Raw genomic sequence first — 17,962 nt, 5'->3', positions numbered from 1 at the left:
CTTGCTGTCTTGAAGGGGGGCAGTGGTGTCTGTATTGATTCCAAGCAAGAGGGAAGTGCTAAAAGGCTCAGAGAATTCAGAGGAATTAGAGAACAAACAACAGCCCCGATTTGCCCAGGACTGTCACACTTTTATCACAGCAAGTCCCACATCCCAGGAAACCCCTCAGTCACTGGAAATCAGGATAGTTGGTCACCCTAGGATTCTGGGGATTCAAATTTTTCAGGGGAATCTTCCTAGATATTCCCATCCCAAGTGTCAGGACCTCCTTTTCCCCCAATGAGTTAACAGGTCTGCTTGGTTAGGTATTTAACCGTCTCTGGAGATCAGCACTAGATTTACTCCTGAGCTTGGGCCTCAGCTGCAGGATATGAGAGCCTCTTTGTCAACTACCAGGGAGATCCTCTGACTTTCATATTTGACTTTCCATTGCCTATTAATTGCCTGCAGTTTTCCATTATCTTTTTTGTATCAGCGGCTCTTAGCAAAACTCATGTAATCCCACTGTCCTTATAGTTACTATTTCTCCCTTAGGACTGTCACATGGGGCCAGAGGATGCCCGTGTTCCATCTGTCATCAGTTGGGTCCTCATTGCCTGCCGGGGGGCTAGTGATTCAGCTCCCAAATCCCATATTATTGATAAACTTTCTAGGACCGTTCCTGGATGCACTGTTGCAGGTTGGGTTCTCTGGAAGCAGATGCTGAGATGGATTTGGGTGTGCACGGTATTTTTTTAGAGATGAGCACTTGTGGAAGGGAAGGGGCTGAAGCAACATTGGGCAGAGAAACGTTAGAACTGTGATGCAGTTGTGCAAAACATGGACCCACCCCACGGGGAGGTCTGGAGCATCATGTCCCGAGCTGAGCAGAAGTGGCCCGTGTCCATGCTCAGCCTCCCTCAGTCAGTGGGTGTGGGCAGCCCGGGAAGGCCGTGACCCCAAGAGGGTCAGGAGGCCCTTTGCAGCAGGTCAACCCTGGAGCTAAGGGCTGGGGCGAGAAGTCCTCCCCTGAAAGGGGATGTGGGTAGTGCTTTTCCACTGCCCACACCAAGAGAGAAATTGGAGGAAGCTGATTACTTTCATTAGTTTGGTTACTATTAATTTATTTGTGGACTAAGGAGGCTCTGTGAGTGGAAAGATAATGTTTAAGTTTCTATGCTTTCTCTCTGTATTCTGCCCCTTTCTCCTTCCCCATTCAAGGGGGTAGTTTCTTCATCTCAGGGGAGGTTTGTTTTGTTCTTTTCAGTGTTTTCCCCAGAAGTCTAAAACCATTGTTCCGAGAACAGAGTTTGAAGAGAAAGGCAATTTCTCTCAAACTAAAAAAAGATGCTCTAGGACGGTCGGTCTCAAAAGAGATACAGACATGCATGTTGTTTCTGGCATTTCTGTGTATGTAGCAGAGCCTCGGAGGAAATGTTTCCCCAGGAAATATGGGAGGCAAGACTGTTCTGTGTCCTAGTCCTGGCGAAGAAGGGCACAGTGGTGAACCTGAAGAGACACTACCCGCACCTCACCACTGTGTCAGACCCCAGGACTTTGAAATAACCTTGAGACAGAAAAGGTAAGAGAAGAATGTTGCAAGAATAACTTCAAATTTCCAACTCACCTGTTGGGATGGAAGCACGGTTTTAGAAAAAGTTGACTAGAGGAAAAGAAAGAGATGTGATATTTATTGTACTCTTACTCATAGGGACTGATTCTTCCCTGCTTCGCACATGTGAAAGGCTGTCACATCAGTCTCCCCATCCCTCCCCAGACGCTGTTAATTGCTCAGGTCCTTTAAGCCTCCCAGTCCCTCCACACATGCTTTCTGTATCCTTAGCCATCTGGACCGCATGTTACCAGATGGGTGTGGAGAGGATATGAGGCCCTTCGTGCAAAGCCTCCCTCCAGCTCCTCTCTTGTCCATCTCAGAGCGGGAGCAAGCCAACCCCATCCCCGACCCCAAACCCATTGGCTTGTGCTTGCATTGATCTAACCTCAACTCTAGTCCTACCAGTATTTCTTTATAGCGGCACTTTAGAAAAAGCTTGACTCCACCCATTTCTTATTTTTATCCTCTTTTTTTTTTTTCACTCTCACATTCATGTTCCTTTCCTTCATATCACTCATCTCATATCTTTTTTCTTCCTTATTTTCAATTTCCACATATCTGAGGTTCTTTGAGGCTTCTAATTGTAAAACAATGGATTATAGTATTTGTCATAAGAAACCTCAAAATACTCTTTTAAAAATAAACTCTTGAAGTGAATAAAACATTACTAATACTGATTTCTGACCAGTATTAAAATGGATTTTTTTTTCAGTAATATCAAGCAGAATTAAAGATAGAGGGGGAAAAGTACATGTTTCAAAACCTCATTAGGAATATCCTGGAAAGAAAAGGTTGAGATTTTTTCATATAGCAGGTCACTTAATGGGTCTCAGTCAGATGTTCACCGTGCTTCAAAGATGATTCCCCTTTATGAAACTGGGCCTTATCAGCCCATGGTTCAGACACTCTGAGTAACAACAGGGCTTCTGAGGAGAGGACATGCATTTCCTTATTTCCTCCTCTGGCACCTTCGTATAGCTCTCTATAGTTATCCCCCATTTCTCCAGAGCTCCCATCCACTTTACACCCTCAACACTCCTCAGCTTTCTGTGATGTTTATTTATGCATTCATCCATTCATTTATTTGATATATGTGATTGGGTGCCTACTGAGTTCTGCTCTAGGTGCTGAGAATATGGCAATGAACAAAACAAACAAAAAACTCTGCCTCGTGGGTGTAGAGGGTAAGAGAGACAGGAAACAGTTTAATTGAGAGAGTTGTATGTTAGAAAGTGATATATATGAATGAAAAACAAAGCAGGGAAGGGAGTTAGAAAATGTTGGGGGCATAGGGTTTACAACTTTAGATAGGGTGGCCAGGGAAGGCCTCACTGAGAAGGTGATATATAAGTAAAGGTGGGAAGGAGGTGGAGGGATATGCATCTGCGGAAAGAGCTATCCAGGCAGAGGGAGCAGCAGGTGCCAAGGCCCTGTGGCAGGAGTATGGCCACCATGTTTAAGGAATAGCAATGAGTAAGTAAAAAGTAGAAGATGAGGTCTGAGAAGGAATGGGAGGCAGGCGCTGGATCAGGTAGTACTTTGTGGGGCATTAACAGGACTGGGCTTCTCCTTGTGTGGTTTAGGAGTCACTGGAGGGTTCTCAACAGAGGAGTGATATACTCTGCTTATATGTTAACAGGATCACTCTGGCTGCCATGTTGGGACTGACCAAAGAGGGAAAGGACTCCAGTAGGGTGTCCAGTTCAGAGAACAGTTCAGACATTTAGCTGAGAGGCTGTGTGGCTTAGATCAGCGTGGGGGCAGGAAAAATGATGTTTATATTGAAGACATACCCTCCTAACCGTCTGTCCGTGCTCTAATCCTCCCCAAATTCTCCAAGGCTGGACCTCTTTCTGTAAGTTCACTCTTCTCATGTCACTCTCTCACTCAAAAACAGCAAAATAACTCCTTGCTGACCAAATCATGTTCTGTTCTTTTTTCGAGGACTCTAACACTTTGCAAGTTGGCATTCTTCCTATCTGTTGTACTTGAGCCCCTCCTGCTTCCTAGCTGAGCTCTCTATTCCCATCAGCTTATTTACTACTCCCCCAACGCACACGACCTGCTATTCTAACTTCTGCAAGGGCAGCCCACGCTCTCTTCTTTGCGTAGATTCTTCTTTCCCCTCCTTAAAGCCCATTTCAGGTGCCCCCTTCTTCATGTCTTCCCATTCGGGAAGTCCACTTGAGCACCTCTGTCCCTGGGCCTGGCCCTCAGGTCCTGCACCTCACATGCTGACAGTTTAGCTTACACCATTTTGCACTATTTTCTCATTTGGTTTGGGTGCTTCCATGAGTTCATAAGCTTAGTGGGAAGCAGCCGCATAGCACAGGGAGATCAGCTCGGTGCTTTGTGACCACCTAGAGGGGTAGGATAGGGAGGGTGGGAGGCAGACGCAAGAGGGAGGAGATATGGGGATGTATGTATGTGTATAGCTGATTCACTTTGTTATACAGCAGAAACTAACACACCATTGTAAAGCAATTATACTCCAATAAAGATATTTTTAAAAAAACAACAAAGACTAGATATAATATATTTTTGCCACCTTCATCCCCTCCAGCACAGGTGAGGCATGTAATATGTATTTGGCAAATTTTTACTGGATTGAACAAAATATAACATATGAACTTCAAAACTAGGGTAGTTCTTCCAAAAAGCGCCTTTCGTTGCATTTCGTGGCAAACCGTCTTGAACTTGTTAAAGACACGCAGGAAAACATGGTGATGTTGACCACCACCTACAACTCCTTCCCCATGTGCCTAACTAATTTACCCTGAGGCGTATTTCCTGGCGTGGTGACACGCTTTAATGCCTGCTTCCCAGGACTGTACTGAGGACACCTCACAGACCTCTTCTCTAATACCCATCTCCGCCAGCATGCTGCAGGGCACTCTTCGAAGCGGCTGCCTTCCCTCCTTTTTTCCAGTCTCCCGGCCCCTCCCCACTTTGCCTACCCTTTCCCCACATTGTGTGGATTATTTGCAGGCATCACTTCAAGGATGAATCTCATCAGGATCTGCTGAGCTGCATATTTATACAGTCTCCAGGTTTTTCTTACCCAGCTGTGGACATTTTTGCAAACTCTACATTACCACCTAATTGAAACAGCGGCTTGGTTCCATTTCTCTTATTAAAGACAGATTAAGAAAATCAGTTCAATACCTTAGCCATTTTAAAGTCATCAGTAGTCTCATGCTCTTGATTTATAAGCTGGCTTTTTTAAAAAATGCATCCCTGCAAATCCTTCTCCTGCTAAAAAGTCCCCCCCTTGCTGGTGTCACAATACACTTCATTTTGGTTGCTCATTTCATTCCTTTTAGCCTACTTTAACAGTTATGGGTTTTGTTAATTCCCCACTGGGCCTCTTCAAGTACTTTTTTTTTCCCCTGACCTGTGAATCTCTTGCAATTTATCATTTGAAGCATCCAGTTGTTCACGAACTTGAATGGTGAGAACGAAATGCAATATTTTGAGTTTCATTTGGGGAGTTCTCAAGGGCTCTCTGCTTGTTTTCTCTGATGCCATTCCTGGCTCCTTGCCCCCTCCGTCTGCCAGTCCCCGTAGCTGAGACCTCTCAACCACATCTGGAGGCAGAGTCTGGGCTCAATCCCAGGCGTCACCACAAGAATGCGTGGAGTCGGTATCCCAGCTCTTGCAGATCTCTTTGCCCAGCTTGCACCTTGCACGTGAGCTCTAGAAACTGGCCTCTTGTCTGGATGTCTAGGCCCAAGGATCTGACCTAATTTGTCCAGATTGTCAGATCATCCAGGGTCCCCCTAACCTTTGCTGGTCCTTCCCCAAACCACAGTTAAGAGCTGGGGGGTCTGTCTTTGCATGTTGCAACGCCTTGATCTAGCCTCACGTTTGAGCTGACGGTGTATTTAGCTTTGCATCCCTGTCAAGGTCAGGGACATGAACCACGGATCACCCAAGGAACTCCCAATGCCAAGTGCCATCTGCTTGGACAAGAGCTGTCACCTTGGGATGGCACGCTCTACCTTCCTAGCTGGATGTCCTTCAACTGTGTGCTGCTTGACAGGAGGCTGCCCACCAGATGGGTAGGTCTGACCTCTTCCATTTCTAGCAAGCATCTCCATCTGACACCCATGGCTATAGGAGTGTTTAATGATTTCTGCCATTCCAGCATCCTCTCAAGGCTTTCCTCTCAGTAGGAACATCCTCACAAGACAAGTTATTAGACAGTGTTTGTCTCAATACCTTCATATCCTAAGATTCTTTTCTATCGTCCAGCACCTCCTTTCCCAGTGTCCAAAGTCCTCCTGCTACAGCAGCTCTGTCAGGGCTGCCCTTCCTGCTCGGCTCCAAGCTTGAAAACAGCCCCCTTCTCAGCCCTGTCCCTTTTCCCTCTCCTTTTTGCAGCCGGTGCTCTGATGTGTTGATTCCATAAGGCACAGCCTCAGAGACTGGTGAGTTTAACTCTATATTGAGAATATCATACTTACCACCAAATAGTTCCATTTGTGATAGTTAAGGACGGCCCTATGGGTAGAACTACTATAGATGTTGTGAAGAAAATATGCCATACACAAAATCATGCTTCTTTTTTTCCTAGAAAAATGAAACCTCTTAAAAACTGAGACTTGGCTGTTTTTCACTCCTTATAGCAATAAAGAACTTTTAAATCATACTATTCAGTATTGGAAACAGGATAATGAAATAATACTCTCATACACTGCTTCTAGGAAAATAAACTAATACATTTTTCTAAAAAGAAAGCCCATACTCTCTGACTCAATAATTTCCCATTTAGCAATCTACTCTATGGATATAGTAAAACAATCAGACAAAGATGCTTGTATCAAGATGTTTATTAAATTACTATTTGAAAGAGCAAATTGGAAAAAATACAAAAACTCATTAATAAAGTTAATATATAATGGTACATTTATTCTATGGAACATTATGCTGCCATTGAAATGTTTTTGAAGAATATTTTACAATGTAGGACAATATTAATGATACATTATTGGGTGAAAACAGTAAGATTCAAAATACTATATCCTGTAATCTCAATTATGTCACAAGTGGTAAGGCGTGTAAATGTGTATGTGTAGGTGCATATTGTATAAATAACGCTGAGATAAATACATTAAAACATTAACAGCACTCCCTTACGAGGTTAAAATAGATTTTTATATTTGTTTTTGTGTGTTGTCAGATATTTTACATTTCAGTAAATATGTATTCGTTTTATAGTCTCAAAAACAGCATTGAAAACACAGGTAGTTAGGCCTGATTTCAATGTAAACATTTCTAGCAACAGGAGGGGCTGCCGGGATCACCCTCCGCGTCGAGAGGAGAGACATTCAAGCAGAACAGTGATGTGCACGTCAGTGAGTTTGCCTGTCACGTTGCTTGAGAAATTACATCCTTTCAGCTTCTTAGCTGCCGTGTGGAACTCATATTTTCTCATGTTCAAGAGGAACAATTAAGGGGTGGAGCGTGACAATCATAATGGTATAAATTTGTGTTTGTTGAGATGAACCCCATGCGGCAAAAATGCTGGAACTTAAACTTACCGTTGTGTCCTGGTGATTCGTGCCGGAGTCACAGAGAGGAGAGTGCAGGCTTGGCCTACGTGCTGGGCCCTCCCCAGATGCAAAACGTCCGGCACGCGCTCTGGAGACGTTCGCTAAAGGAAGTGCCAATAAACTCAGAGCATATACAGGAAGATTGAAAGCAATTTTGAACTCCTAGAACAATGGGTGTCTTCTATTAAAAAAAAAAAAAAATTTTTTTTTTTTCTTTTTTCCCTGAAACAAACTTTGAGTAGCTTCCTAGAAAAACTGCCCCAAGTCTTACGCTTGAGGAGGGAGAGGATGGATAGCCGGGTGGAGGAGTCAGGCACACAGTGAGGAGGGACGCAAACCTCAGCCGCCTGCCTGGGCTGGGCCCACATGTGGCTGTGTCTTTTTAGGCCACAGAGCAGCTGTAGTGTAAAAGGCTGCTTCACCACCTTCCTCCCTGTTCCAGCAGACCTGCTCCAGGCAGCAGGCCTTGCAGGCGGTCTGTGTGACTCCTTGCCTTGCCTTCCCAGGTTCCAGCGGGCGGGGCACGGCTCTGCCCCCGCCGCCCTGCACTGCCTTGGCTTGGGCTCAGCCGTGCTCCTCTTACTGTGTCACCAAGTCGCCCAGCTCTGACTTATGCATTCCTTACTATCAAGGCTGTATTTTCCTAACCTCAAACCAGAACATGTGGGATAAGGACACTTTTCCCCGGTTTGTCTTGGAAAAGTCTTTTCAACATAAAAATTAGATCATATTAAGTTACAGTTAGCAAAATGCCTCTTTTGAGGAAAAAATGCATGAAATTGAGCTGTCCCAGCACACTTGGTTCTTATGGTCACTGTACTTCTGGCTGACCGTTCTGAAGACGCCCTGGAGAATCAACGGGGTCTTCCTCAGCCTCCCTCCCAGCCCAGGTCAGGCTACTCCAGCCTAAATGGGAAGCAGCGCTTTCTTCCTTCTGACGCTCCTGTCCCATGAGAATTTTATGCACAATTACTTGGCCACCTATGAACTAAGAGGCTAGCAGTTTGCAGCCATCGCCAAACATTTCTAAAGGAGCTTTAGTATTTTCACTGCTAAGTTTTTACAACAGTCTCTATGTCTGATAAGCAATAAAAAAATTAGATCTGTCCTCTCCTATTTTGCATAGTTTCATTTTTCCAAAGGTCAACGAAAGACAATTTATCTCAAATTACAAATTATTTGCCCCAAATCTGCATAATCAGTTCTGATGGGAGCATAGCCAGGGAGGGAGGAACTTCAGGGGGATTTTCACAGCCCCTAAAGCCACACTGGGTGGGTGAGCACTCCTTCTGTATAAGGTCAGATTTACTGCCAAGAAAGATCTTTTTCACTGAAGTGGGAACTATCTTAAGTTCTGGGAGGGTTCCAATGCCTCATGGATATTGTGATGTGACTCCAGATCTGAAATAGGATGAGAGTGCAGGATTTTTTTCTTAGGGAAGAAGAGAAAAGTCTCAGGATGTTCTTTTAAGGATAGTCCCCTGTCTTGGCCCCCTTATTTTAGAAGATAGCCAAACTGAATGAGATGAAGTGCCACTTCTGCCCTCTCTGGTTAATGCTGACTTTGCATCTTTGGCTGGTCAGTAAAGAACAGAATTGTCACCACCAACTCAGAGCTTCAGGGTGTAGCCTGACAGCTGCACTTTGTGCCATGGCTGTGGAGAAAACATATGTTCCCAGCCTGAGGCACCATCTTACCCTGGTCAAAGAGAAGCAGAGAGTAAGAGTATTCAGGAAGAGTGCAAATCCATCACCCCAATGTCAATTCACCCAAAAGATTTATCCTGCCCTTGGAGAATAGCAGTGGCACCTTTCTCTCTGAAAAGGAGACCATTGCTATTATTCTGGTTTGTAGGTTTTTATTTAATATAATTAAATATGCTGTTTTATAAAAATGGAAAGCAAAAAGGAAGTTTTTTTTTTCAAGCTATTGTGATAGAATTGCCTTGAAATATATTAATGGACTCATCATTGAAGAAGAGGAGGGAGTAAGGATGTCTTAGTCCCATTTGTATTATTCAGTTCTTTCCCATAGAGATTTAGATAAACTTGTTTCTTTCTCCCTAATCATCTCCATGAGTGGAAAAGGATTTCTTCACAGAATTTTAATGCAGGAAGGAACCCTAGAGAATGTCAAGCCTGAGGGTAGATTTACCAGAAGAAAAAAACCAAAAAACTTTTATTCAGATATTCAAAAGAAACTTCGAGCTGGCTTCCCTTCCTGGGAGAGACTTATAAAGGTCATTGATCCCGGATTTGAAGTATAATGTTATCCAGGAAGACTTGATGAGGCAGGAAGGAAGAGAGCCAGATTTACCCAGGTATTTTTTTTTAATAAATTTATTTATTTATGTATTTATTTTATTTTTGGCTGCACTGGGTCTTCATTGATTCATGCGGGCCTTCTCTAGTTGAGGTGAACAGGGGCTACCCTTTGTTGCGGTGCGCAGGCTTCTCATTGCGGTGGCTTCCCTTGTTGCGGAGCAGGGGCTCTAGGCACGCAGGCTTCAGTAGTTGTGGCACGTGGGCTCAGTAGTTGTAGCTTGCAGGCTCAGTTGTTGTGGTGTACGGGCTTAGTTGCTCCGTGGCATGTGGGATCTTCCTGGACCAGGGCTCGAACCCATGTCCCCTGCATTGGCAGGCAGATTCTTAACCAGTGCACCACCAGGGAAGTCCCTTACCCAGGTATTTTTAATATAAAACAATGGAAAAAATTAGTTTTATTAAATGACCAAGAGAAAAAAATGGTCTTTGAAAGTAATAAATGCAAGCCATGAAATATAAGTTTTCAAACAACCCATGGTAATAATAATACTGATAGTTAACCCTTATCTAGCACTTGCCAGGTGCCAGGTATTGCTCTGAGTGCTTTATGTTAACTCATTTAGTCCTTAGGAGGTAGGTGTCCTATTATTATCCACACTTGACAGATGAGGACACTGTGGAACAGAGAGATGAAATAACTTGTCCAAGGTTTTTTAAGTAGAAAATGCTGCAGCTGGTGTTCATAGCTTGGCAGTCTGGCTTCAGCATCTGCACTCTTCACCACTTACACGCACTGCCTTGAATTGACGGGCACTCTGTTATGGAGAAAATCTCAGTGAAGGACTAGAACAAACATTTATTGAGGCCCTACTCAATTATTGAGCCAATTCTCACACCTCAAGGAAATCTGTTACCCAAGAAAATCTCAATAAAAGACTTCAGTGAGAATTTATTCAGCACCTATTGTGTGCCAGTTACTGGGTCAATTCTCATAAAATTTGAGGGATAGTTTCCCTTATTCCTGTTTTACAAATGAGGAAACAGATTTAGAGATGTGAAGTAACTTGCCCAAGTTACAGCTGGTCAAGAAAGAGAGTGGACATGTGAAAAGGTGTCTGTTTGATTTCAAATTTGTGTTCCTTCCACTAAGTACAGGCAATATCTGAATTTGTTTTGTTCTCAGATTTTTAGTTTTAAAAATACATAATTGTGTACAGAAAAGAAACAGACCCACAGACATAGAAAACAAACCTATGAGGGCTTCCCTGGTGGCGCAGTGGTTGAGAGTCTGCCTGCCAATGCAGGGGACACGGGTTCGAGCCCTGGTCTGGGAAGATCCCACATGCCGCGGAGCAACTGGGCCCGTGAGCCACAACTACGGAGCCTGCGCGTCTGGAGCCCGTGCTCCGCAACAAGAGAGGCCGCGATAGTGAGAGGCCCGTGCACCGCGATGAAGAGTAGCCCCCGCTCACCGCAACTAGAGAAAGCCCTCGCACAGAAACGAAGACCCAACACAGCCATAAATAAATAAATAAATAAATAAATAAATAAATAAATAAATAAAAATAAAAAGAGCAGCTCAAAAAACAAAAAAAAGAAAAGAAAACAAACATGGTTACCAAAGGGGAAAGTGTTGGTAGGATTAAATTAGGAGTTTGGGATTAACACATACACATTACTATATATATAAAATAGGTAGCCAACAAGGACCTACTGTATTGTATAGGGAACTCTACTCAATATCATGTAATAACCTATAATGGAAAAGAATCTAAAAAAGAGCATAAAACTGAATCACTTTGCTGTACACCTGAAACTAACACAATATTGTAAATTAACTATACTTCAATAAAAAAGACAAACTTTTACAAAACAAAACAAAAAAATACATAATTATTAAATTTACCAGACTGCCCTGGTGGCACAGTGGTTAAGAATCCACCTGCCACTGGTGGTGGGAATATAAATTGATACAGCCACTATGGAGAACAGTATGGAGGTTCCTTAAAAAGCTAAAAGTAGAACTACCATACGACCCAGCAATCCCACTACTGGGCATATACCCTGAGAAAACCATAATTCAAATTCATGTACCATGCAATGTTCATTGCAGCTCTATTTACAATAGCCAGGACATGGAAGCAACCTAAGTGTCCATCGACAGATGAATGGATAAAGAAGATGTGGCACGTATATACAATGGAATATTACTCAGCCATAAAAAGGAATGAAACTGAGTTATTTGTAGTGAGGTGGATGGACCTAGAGTCTGTCATACAGAGTGAAGTAAGTCAGAAAGAGAAGAACAAATACCGTATGCTAACACATATATATGGAATCTAAAAAAAAAAAAAAAAAAAGGTTCTCAAGATCCTAGGGGCAGGAGAGGAATAAAGACGCAGACATAGAGAATGGACTTGAGGACACAGGGAGGGGGAAGGGTAAGCTGGGATGAAGTGAGAGAGTGGCATGGACATATATACACTACCAAATGTAAATAGATAGCTAGTGGGAAGCAGCCGCATAGCACAGGGAGATCAGCTCAGTGCTTTGTGACCACCTAGAGGGGTGGGATAGGGAGGGTGGGAGGGAGACACAAGAGGGAAGGAGATATGGGGATGTATGTATGTGTATAGCTGATTCACTTTGTTATACAGCAGAAGCTAACACACAATTGTAAAGCAATTATACTCCAATAAAGATGTTAAAAAAAAAAAAGAATCTGCCTGCCAATGCAGGGGACACAGGTTCGAGCCCTGGTCTGGGAAGATCCCACATGCCGTGGAGCAACTAAGTCCATGTGCCACAACTACTGAGCCTGCGTGCCATAACTACTGAAGCCTGTGAGCCTAGAGCCCATGCTCCACAACAAGAGAAGCCACCACAATGAGAAGCCTGCGCACCGCAAAGAAGAGTAGCCTCCACTCACTGCAACTAAAGTCTACACGCAGCAATAAAGACCCAATGCAGCCAAAAATAACTAAATTAAATAATAAATAAATGAATAAATAAATTTACCAGATGAAATTTTTATCGAACAATATAACAATAGTCAGTTAACACTAACTACTCTGTTTCAACCTACAATCATAAGCACCTCTGCTTTGAAAGCAATAGCATGAAAAACAGCTGAAAGGATAAACAGTGTAATTCACATTCCCAAGATAATACCTGGTCATATCATACAAGCACCAGAGACACACATATAATTGTCCACCCTAACTTGAAGGACCTTCTAGGAGGAGAGACTTTAAAAATAGAGCCCAGAGCCTGCTGTTTCAAATCAGCCCTTTGCCACTCTACTCTGATTAAGGCTTCTTGCTTGACCAGGGATGAGCAGAAACTGAATTACAGACTTTGGCCTTCTCTGAAGGCCCCTCTTATGCCAAAAAGCAGCTGATTTATCCTTCAGATCTGTGTACTAAATGAATTCACCCAGATAAACAGATGGCCTGACCAGAGTGGCATTTCACAGCAACATGTGTTTGTTTGAATAACATAGTCACAAACCTTTCACTCTGGGTCTAAAATTAAATTGTGGCTTTTGGATGTTACCTGGGGTAACTCAGGAGAGAGCACTCAAATGTCAAATTTATGGTTTAGTTTCATCAGTAAGTTCTACATAATTTTTACAGTCATTTATAAGAAGAACTTAAAACATGTATACGTTTTGAGTACATGTGTGTGGTGGTGGGGTATTGTACATAAAGATCCAAACTCTGTGATTCTGAGTACAGCTAAACAGACAGATTCATGCATGGGTTTGTGCTTTATCAGATGAAATATATAATTCACTGCCATTCTGAGCCTGAAGTTTTACTTTCCAACATAACAGCAGGCCAAGACTCTGGGATCTACTCTGCTATAAAGTTGCTGATTGTCTCTGTATAATAGAAAATTAAGAGAAAGGTAAAGAAAGAAGCATTCCGTTTGTACAGCAATTCTGCCCTGAATGGCAATCTGATGTTCCTCTTAACATCCTCTCAGAAGAGCCAAGGATGACATATTTATCAAAGGTGGAATAGGATGAATAAGAGAGGAAACTGAGTCTGCAATGCAGTTTTGTACTGTTTTCTTCTCATATTTCATATTAACAGAGAATAACTAAGACTGATATTTTTGTCGTACTAGAGTTATGTACTATTCGTTGAGATACTCTAATAAACCCCATCCTATTCTGTGTGTTTATCCAACTACTACCCACGAGAATACAAGAAATGGCCATTATTGTTTTAATGGTGTGATGACATCATGGAGATTATTTTTTCATTCCTATTCACTATTATGTTATACTTTTTAAATAAACATTTTATTTTGAGATAATTATGGTTTCACACGTAGTCAGAAGAAACAATGCAGAGGGTTCCCTGTATATCTTTCACCTAGTTTCCCCTAATAATAAAATCTTGAAAAAACTATAGTAAAATGTCACAAACAAGAAATTGACATTGATACAATTCATGAGCCTTACTCAGATTTCACCAGTTTTACATGCACTCATTTTTGTGCGTGTGTGTGTGCATGTGTATTTGTGTGTGCATTTAGTTCTACACAATTTTATTGCATGTATAGATTCATATCACAACCACTACGGTCAAGATACAAAACAATTCCAGCATAAGGATCTCTCTACTATCCTTTTATAGCCACAGCCATCTCCCTCCCTTTTCCCACTCACTAACCGCTCATAACCACTGATCTGTTCTCTATCTCTATAGTTTTGTCATTCCAAGAATGCTATATAAACAGAATTGAATCATACAGTATCTAACATTTTGAGATTGGTTTTTAAACTCAGCATAATTCCCTTGAGATCTCAAGTTGTATTTCATGGCATAGATGTACTACACTTTCTTAAGTCATTCATTCCATTGAAGGGAAAATGGTTAGGCAAACTGGGTTTTTGTTTTTGTTTTCTTCCAGTTTGGGGCTATTATGAATAAAGCTGCTATGAACATACATGTACAGTCTTTTGGGTGAACATAAGTTTTCATTTTTTCTGGGATAAATGCCCAAGAGTGCAATTGCTGGGTTTTATGGTAAGCACATACTTAGTTTTGTAAGAAACCTCCATACTCTTTCCAGATTGGCTAGACCATTTTACATTCCAACCAGCAGTATGTTAGATTGTTCTTATAATAATAAAATGACATTCCACACATCTTTGATAGCCCAGATGAAGTTCTCAGTGACATCTTCCCTCCCTCATCATTTTTATCTATGCTTACCTCTCTCCATCTTACTGCTCATTAACATTTGTAGTCTTCCAATTTTTAAATATTCCTCCTCATTCCAACTACACTGAAAACTGAGTCCTAGGATTGCTGTTTTCTTTTGGCATTTCCCTTGCTGAGCTTGGCACAATAATTAGTAATCAGAAAATAGGTTTTTGAATGTTTAAAATCTTTTATTTTAAATTAATTAATTAATTAATTTTGGCTGTGTTGGGTCTTCGTTGCTGCGTGCGGGCTTTCTCTAGTTGCGGTGAGCGGGAGCTACCCTTCGCTGCGGTGCGCAGGCTTCTCATTGTGGTGGCTTCCCTTGTTGTGGAGCACGGGCTCTAGGCGCACGGGCTTCAGTAGCTGTGGCACGCGGGCTCAGTAGCTGTGGCTCACAGGCTCTAGAGCGCAGGCTCAGTAGTTGTGGCACATGGGCTCAGTTGCTCTGCGGCAAGTGGGATCTTCCCGGACCAGGGCTCGAACCTGTGTCCCCTGCATTGGCCGGCGGATTCTTAACCACTGAGCCACCAGGGAAGCCCTTAAATGTTTAAAGTTGAATAGATAAAAAGTAATATGAATCAATGAAATGTGTTGTAGTTTTCAAAAAATGACCAACTTTTTGTTTTCAGAAGTGATGTTATCACACTTAGGTAAATTCTAGAACCATTGTTATTAAGCAACTTACTACAGATACAGCAAGTATGTGCTTATTCTATTTTGTTCCCAAAATAACCTTGATACTTTCTCTACGAAGATGTTAAACCATTAGAGAAATATCAAAATATTGTATCAGATTTTTAATTAGAATGGCTTAAATTACTGGTTTTCATTGCCTTTCTCTGGGTGTTTCTTGCCTAGCCATCCTGGCATTAGTTGACATAAGAGCAATGATATGCTGGTAAATGTTTAACAACAAGCTCTCTAGAAGGAAAAAAAAAAATGCCATGATGTGTATCCTTTGACAATTTCCATGATGTAAAGACTGACCATGGCCAATTTCAAGCTACCATTTTGACATCACCAAATGCAGATTCGGGAAGAGATGCTTACAATAGGCTCTAGTGAGCCAGTACGAGCTAGCTCCAGCACACCAGTGCTAGAGATATATTACATTTAATTAACGGAAAATGTTTTACTATATATCAAATTCAAATGAGTCATCTGCAAATGGGAGTTTTTCGGTGACTTAAATCTCCAAAACCTATCTTCTCACCAGTAACCTCTAATGTTTAATGCTTTCCTGGATTTAGCCTACTCTTCCCCCAGCTAACATCTATGCATCCTTTGTGTCGTGCTCAGATGTCTCTTTCTTAGTTTCCACGGACCAGCGGCCTCCATCCCACCACACCCAACTTATCACAGGACCACATGTATTTTCTCACGACAGTCCTGACTTTCCCTTCAGAGTACGATATACAACTTATGAATATACGTTTCTTTTTGTTCCTCTTTGTCTGTACTAGACTGGACACCACATGAAGGCAGGGACTGGGTCTATTTTGCCCCCTCTAGCCCCAGCAGCACTATGAATGAATGGATAAATTCACCTCCTTCTGCACTGGGGTGGCCCTTCCTCTCTCACTTGGCCCACGAGCTTTTCAGTCTGTTAAGCTATCACAGAGGAAAAGAAGCTATTGCCTTTCCAGCCATCCTCATCTATTAGAGGAGGTCACGGAGAGGACGTGACTGTCGGTTGATCCACGAGCTGGACCAGGGCAGTCGGAGGCTCCTCACCCCCGCCCCTGTCCTTGGAATGTACATTCTGCCCACCTTTTTCCACAGCCGGAGCCGTTTTCAAGGATGCAGCCTTGAGAGAGCAAGGTGGCGTTGAGACAATCTGGATGGTAGGTGTGACTGAACCCAGGTAAAGCCTTTGTGTAAACGTTTAAGAGTCTGGCCAGGGATGCAGAGATCTCCTGCTCCGTGTACGAGCGCCAGTTTCAGATTTCACCCGGAAGACTTGGCGAGGTTCCTAATCATCATCATCCCAAGTCGTACTCACATCAGCAAAACACTCTACACTATCACCATTGGTTGGTGCAGAGGCTGTTACGGAGCAAAGCGCCCCTTGCCGAAAGCCACAGGGAGGCCAGATACTGTGGAGGCCTTCCGCGAAAAGAAAAAGCTTTATTGCAGGGCGGTCAAGCAAGGAGACAGGAGGCAAGGCTCAACTCTGTCTCCCCATGGCCGAGTGAGGTGGCTATTTAAGAGTCAGGGTTCTGGGGCGAGGAAGAAAACGGGTGAGAGAGATTCGTTCCAAATATTGACTTGCTGAGTTCTTAACGCGCAGGCGCACGCATGCTCCCTGTCTCCGTGAGTCGCGTCTGCGAGTTTTAGGCGAGCGGGTATGAAACAGGTGGGGAAAATTTGGACTGTGATGTCAAAAGGTTACCCATTGGACAAGCAAGCTTATTCTGCGCAGACGCTGATCGGCCACATAGGTTCCATCCAGTTTTAGCCAGTTTTGTTGCGTTGTAAGCGGAGAGGTTTTTAACAAGCTGTTGCTTTATCTGCTGTTCTGTAAGACAAGCTCAAGAAATTCTGTTAGTCGTCAGTTTCTGTTAACCCTATGGGGCACGTCTCAAGGTAGGGGGAATTTATTTCTTTCATTAACATTTACCAACTTTTTTCTTTTCCTCTGTTATTTTTTTCTCTCCTTACTATAAAATCACTTCCTCTTCAACTGGTTCATTCGGCCGTGCAAATGTTCTCACCGCCCCATGCCCCCTTGCACTCTCTCTCTCTCTCGTCTTTATTAATAATCATGTATGCTTGTTTTATCATTATAGAGGTAAAGGGGCATTAAATGGTTCTGTTTCTCTCTTCGCTTTTGTATCACTCACAGAAATTGCAAAGCTAGAAAGATTTTCTTTGCTCTGTTTTCTCTCTTCCCCCACTAGCTCTCTGAAAGCATGTTTTTGTTTTTTATTGTATATTCTATAATCTGGGACATAGAACAGTGCCTGCTACACAGTAGGCATTCAGTACACATATGTTGAATGAGTGAATTTATTTCTGAATCATTTTGATAAATTAGGAGAGTGTGCAGTGCATTCTAGAAAGAAGCCTGAGGACAGATGTTTTATACAAGAATGATATTTAAATATTTTAAAAAGTAAACCAATCTATGAATAGATAACTATTAGTTATAACTAATTTAGCAACTAAATAAATATCTGAAATGAAATAACTGTAAGTTTAACAAAAAAAATCAGTATATTATGGGATTGATCTTTGTCTTGTCCTATAACACCTCTCAGGCTCTGGGTTTTGAAAGTACCAATTTCCTGAATTAACAGCTAGTTGATTTTTGTCTCAAAGATAATATT

Source organism: Balaenoptera ricei, chromosome 4, assembly GCF_028023285.1.
Source record: "Balaenoptera ricei isolate mBalRic1 chromosome 4, mBalRic1.hap2, whole genome shotgun sequence".
NCBI classification, from domain to species: Eukaryota; Metazoa; Chordata; class Mammalia; order Artiodactyla; family Balaenopteridae; genus Balaenoptera; species Balaenoptera ricei.
The sequence above is the reverse complement of the archived record's forward strand: the minus strand, read 5'-3'. Positions refer to the sequence as shown.